The sequence below is a fragment of the Gymnoscopelus microlampas genome (genome assembly GCF_963454915.1).
Source record: "Gymnoscopelus microlampas genome assembly, chromosome: 7".
NCBI lineage: Eukaryota > Metazoa > Chordata > Actinopteri > Myctophiformes > Myctophidae > Gymnoscopelus > Gymnoscopelus microlampas.
The window spans coordinates 40,019,725-40,025,724 of NC_139944.1; positions in this window are offsets into that span (position 1 = coordinate 40,019,725).

A 6,000-nucleotide genomic window follows, 5' to 3' on the forward strand; every position below is an offset into this window, starting at 1 on the left:
AACACATCAGCTAAAATGCCTGACAGCGAGTTTGATTCTCATGATCATTTTCTGCATGTCACTCCTACTTGTCCCTCAAGTGTACATATGAATGTATGCTGACCCTTAACCCAACAAACCCCACCCCTTGGGGGTAACACAGCAGACTAGGCCAGATCCCCAGAATCCATGATATGAATTCCATCCCTTCATGAATCAAGGAACGCAGGCGATGGGAGGCTGAGTGTGGCTGCAGTGCCTCAGAGGGCAGGTCAGTCTTGCATGTGTTAGCCAGGCCCTCCAGGGTTGTACACCTCATAAAAAAACTAGACTGCAGCAGAGAACAGACCCTTAACCCGTCAGCATGAGACTGACTCATATGATCTAGGTCAGGGTACAAAGTGACAGATAAAGAGGGGGTGTGTGGGCGAGGGTACAGTAAAATTATTAGTTAGCTCCCGTACCGCTCACACATCTACTCACAGGGTCAGCATGCCCGCACATGCACGGACGCACACACGTAAACACGCATGTATGCGCGCACCCACCCACCCGCAACCTGCGTGCACACACGCACACGCACACACGCACGCACGCACGCACACACACACACACACACACACACACACACACACACACACACACACACACACACACACACACACACACAGAGACACACATTATGTACAGTAACAAGAACAATAATAACAATAACATCAAGTATAATTCCATATACTGCCATAATTCATGGAAACCCTTGATCCACAGACAGGGGTCCGCGATCATCATCCATGGAAGTCTGCGATAAAGCACAAAAACACTGGGGAAGGAGTCACGTGCACTGATGGGACGTGAATGCATACAAATGGAGAGGGGGAGGAGGAGAGAGGAGCTTGGTGAGTCATGCGAGGTCTCCCAGCAGTCTAAGCCTTTACACTGCATTCAGTCTTGATGGTTCAAAATCATATGTACAAATTATTGATTCACCATGGGGAACATACTACTCCCCCTATACTATACTCCCCCTCTCAACCCAGTATGGGTCCATTTGAGGACAGCTCAGGAAAGAGTTCAGTTCACATGGCTCTGAAAGCCATGGCAGGCACCCAGGGGCATTACTTGGTGTCTGGGTATTAGAGGAATCTATTGTCCCCCACTCCCCCATCCGGTGCTCTGTTCTGAGCTTATCTGATCTGAGATCAGATAAGCACGAGAAGCAGATGACAGGGGTGGGAGTTTGACACCAATTGTGAATACATCATGCTAAATTACTAGGGCCAGCTCTCCCCGTCCCCAAAGTAGCCATTTAAAGTACGATGAGTCATCAACCATAAAGTGGATAGAACCACATCACTTCCAGTTCAGCCACCTCTGGAACTCACAGATGAATCAGAGACTGGCTTGAAACCAAGCTTCCAACATCATTAATGGACAGTAGACCATCAATAAAGAATTACATTATGAATACGATCTAAAGGATCTTTGCTCCACAGAATCAAAGGACTTACTGTGCACCGGCACGCTTTACTGTACCATTACCCAAAAGAGTTTCATTGTTAGCCATTATCTCGACTGTGTGATGTCACATAATGCTTTGAGGCCAACATCGTTGGAGTGTCTTACAGATGAGGAATTCACCTCACAGTTCTGCTGTCCCTTATCAGTGTGTATGATCAAGTCGTCTGTGGCAGAGGTTGGCAGACATGACATTCTGTGGGTATCAACCATCCATGCTGTCACTCTCGCAGCACAGACAGCTGAAGGACACTCACCACATTGTTGCAGCAAAGAGCCTCAGAAATCAGAACAGGGGGAGGCATATGTTTTGCATGCCGTGAAACTGATCCTTTGTTCGTCATAGACATTCTTCAGAAGACCTACAGACTTGGTCACTGTTGCAGTCAAGGTCCTTTGAAGGGATGGAGAGCTGACCACAGTGCTTCAACCTGGATTTACTGGGAAACAAACTCAATTTATTTGATACTTGACAGAGAGTAGCTGTGTTACTGTCATACCATTACAGTCATGGCGCTACTTGTTCCTGTTTTTTGAAAATGTTACATTTACAACCAGCACATCTACATAAACGTTCAGATTTCAAATATAAAGTGCTTCCCCCCCTGGCCACGGATGTTACAAGTTAAAGTGCACGGTGTAACGGACCCTGGTACGGCCAAACCTTTATTTTGAAGGCTGTAGCCGGAACACGGAAGTCAGGGCGGCTGGCTTCCTGAAAGGGGGCTATTTAAACCAGTTCAGTGACAGCATGGCAGGAGAAATGTTTGTTACAGAGGCACGGCAAGGAAAGACTGCATGTCTAATAATGGACCTGAAAGGATGGTCAATAGAAGGACAGAAAGTTACAGAACTCTGCATTAGCGCCTAGCTGGAAGGGGAAAAAGGTATTTTTGTATAAATGTTTTTGTCACTGTGGATGCTTCATTGAGTTTTATTGTTTTCTTATGGTGGTTTATGTATGTACAGTCTAATGATATGGATAATGTGCAATGTATTCTTAATGATTAGAGTTTATATGAAGTTAAGAAATGTTTTGTCATGTTTTATTGATGCAATGATTTATGGATTGACTTTTGATGTATGTATTGTATATTTCTTTTGTTCTAGTTTTCACGTTGAGACACGAAATAAAAATGGTAAACTCATCAGTCAAGCTTCATCTCCTTAATGTCCAGCTGGGTCCGCTACAGTGAAAACTTTACCCATCATCTCTACATCTACCAAACTTCACCCAAAGGGCCTGCTGTCTACACCTGCAATAAAATGGACTTCTCTCACTCTGTGGCATTTGAGCTCAACTTCCACACTGTCAATCCTGTTTCATGGATCTGGTGAACATGGACACAAACGGTACAGCTACAGAACATTATACACAAGGTCGGGAAACAAAAGATAAGGACCATATGGAAAGTGAATTGTGAATTTAAATATGGAAATGTTTTGAATGAGGATCGTTTAATTTTCAGATGTTTATGATTTCTAAGGTCTTTATTGTTGAATTTGCAATACAGTTATAAAAGGTAATATTATTTACTGTGTTATATTTATTGAAGGTCTTTATTTAGTTAACTAAGCTCATATCTGTTACCATTATTGTTTGCTAAATCTAAGGCAGAATGCCAGATATTACTAGCATGATGGTTAATGAGTCGGACGACTATAAAGAGTCAGGGGTTGAGCAAAAGGTAAAAGAGCTTCTCTACTTATATGATCAGTGGAAGGTCATTGTACGTATTGCAAGAAAACAGTTAAAGTCCAATGTAGCTGAGAGTGACCCCAAACTTGTCATTGACACATTGGAGAAAAGTAAGGACATCTCTAAAAGGTATTCTGAAATCCGAAAATGCATCACACCAGAAAATGGTCTACGATGGAAAGTGGATGCATGTGAATCTATATCGAATGATATTTTCGAACTTGTTCATGAGGGTATGGTAGAAGGAAAATTTAATGGAATGGAAGTGCCATATTTTCATGAACGGTTTAGTTATGATCCTTTTCACTCCACACCCTCATCTGAGGCAGCAGCAGAGCTCACCACAAGGGAAGCGGAGGATCAGGCACGGATGGATCAAGAGCAGCAACACAAGGAGAAACGGCCAGGCCCGAGTGCTCTGGAAGACAAGGGCATCAAGGAACACTTGGAAGTGGTGGAGGGAGCAGCAGTGAAGCCCAAAGACCAGGCGATGGAGGGAGCAGCAGTGAAGCCCAAAGACCAGGCGATGGAGGGAGCAGCAGTGAAGCCCAAAGACCAGGCGATGGAGGGAGCAGCAGTGAAGCCCAAAGACCCAGCCCAGCAGGGGGCAGCTGGCCTGGGCTCAGATCCCAAGGCACCTGGGGACTCAGTTGAAGCTGATGTTCCGCAGGTCGGATGGGCCGAGCTTCATGCCGTCCCTCAGAAGCAAACCCAGGCTGTTGCCAGGAGTCCAGAGGGCCAGGCCCCTAAAGTAGTGGCTCTGGTGGCTTGCAAGGAGGACGCCAAGGAAACCGCCCCAGCTGCTGTAGTAGTTGCAGTAGAGGCGGAACGGAGTGCTAGAGGAGTGCCGCTGCAACAAGGACAATCGGACGAAGCAAAGGCATCCCTTCCTAAACACCAGGAGGGAAACCTGATCATCAAGGTGGGAGAAGGACTCAAGGTGGGAGAAGGACTCAAGGTGGGAGAACAATGGTGCAGGTCATTGCTACCTGTTCTAAGAATTTTGAATGCGTCTGGGGTCACATGATTTTTAGTGTAAATCATTTGTAATTTTAACGGTTTTTAAAATCACTGTATAATTTGGTGGGAGTGGGTGGGAGTGTAACGGACCCTGGTACGGCCAAACCTTTATTTTGAAGGCTGTAGCCGGAACACGGAAGTCAGGGCGGCTGGCTTCCTGAAAGGGGGCTATTTAAACTAGTTCAAGTGACAGCATGGCAGGAGAAATGTTTGTTACAGAGGCACGGCAAGGAAAGACTGCACATAGACTGCATGTCTAATAATGGACCTGAAAGGATGGTCAATAGAAGGACAGAAAGTTACAGAACTCTGCATTAGCGCCTAGCTGGAAGGGGAAAAAGGTATTTTTGTATAAATGTTTTTGTCACTGTGGATGCTTCATTGAGTTTTATTGTTTTCTTATGGTGGTTTATGTATGTACAGTCTAATGATATGGATAATGTGCAATGTATTCTTAATGATTAGAGTTTATATGAAGTTAAGAAATGTTTTGTCATGTTTTATTGATGCAATGATTTATGGATTGACTTTTGATGTATGTATTGTATATTTCTTTTGTTCTAGTTTTCACGTTGAGACACGAAATAAAAATGGTAAACTCATCAGTCGAGCTTCATCTCCTTAATGTCCAGCTGGGTCCGCTACACACGGGTCTAAGTAGCCTACCTGTATAGTGACGTGCAGTCAGGGGAGGCAGGGGAGGCTGTGCCTCACCTGTCATCCTCAGAAGAAAAAGAAAGGAAATAATAAAATAAAATAAGTATTAATATTTATCCTCTGGTCTATGCTTTCAATGCAATTTTGGTGTGTTTCCTATGTGTATTTTGATCATTTTTATAGTAAAAATCGCTGAAAGTCTGTATTTGCTGTTCATACAACGGAGGAGAGGCGAGAGGTGAGGCGGGGAGGAGCAGAGCCTCTCTAGTCCAGGGGCCAACACTGATATTTTCACAAATTGGTACCACCTAAGGTGACCGTAAAGTTTTTGTATTTTTGTCTTCCTACACATCTCTAGTTTATATTTTGGTATGATAACCCTTCCAATCTTGTAGCTTAATGGCAGTTATCACTACCTACCGGGCTAATGTATCCGGTAGGAGACACAAAGTAGAATATTTGTGTCTCCTACCGGAAATACACCCAGGCATCAAATTATTGCGACAAAAAACAAAATATATCCATGTATTCAAGGCTTCATGGGGTGTGCAATTGATAACTTCTCAGAGTTTTGGTGTTTGCAAAAAGACTGCTTTCCATAAGCTTGTAAAAGTTGACCCTCCTTCGGTCTAGGGTGGTCATAGCTGAATGGGTAGAGAGTCCCCCTGGGAAACTTAAAGGAGGAGTTCACCCAAAAAATGATTTATTTTCTATCAATTGCACACCCCATGAAGCCTTGAATACATGGATATATTTTGTTTTTTGTCGCAATAATGTGATGACCGTGTGTATTTCCGGTAGGAGACACAAAGATTCTACTTTGTGTCTCCTACCGGATACATTAGCCGGTAGGTAGTGATAACTGCCATTAAGCTACAAGATTGGAAGGGTTATCATATCAAAATATAAACTAGAGACATGTAGGAAGACAAAAATACAAAAACTTTACGGTCACCTTAGGTGGTACCAAAATATGGCTTGGCCCCTGGACTACTCCACAGGTGGCGCAATCCCTCACTAACTGGATTGAGCGCGTTCAAATGGCGCGTGCTTGTTGCCATTTCTGTGTATGTTTCCAATATGATGTTAAAGACACTTTTATTATACGTCTTAATTTCCATAGTGTTCAG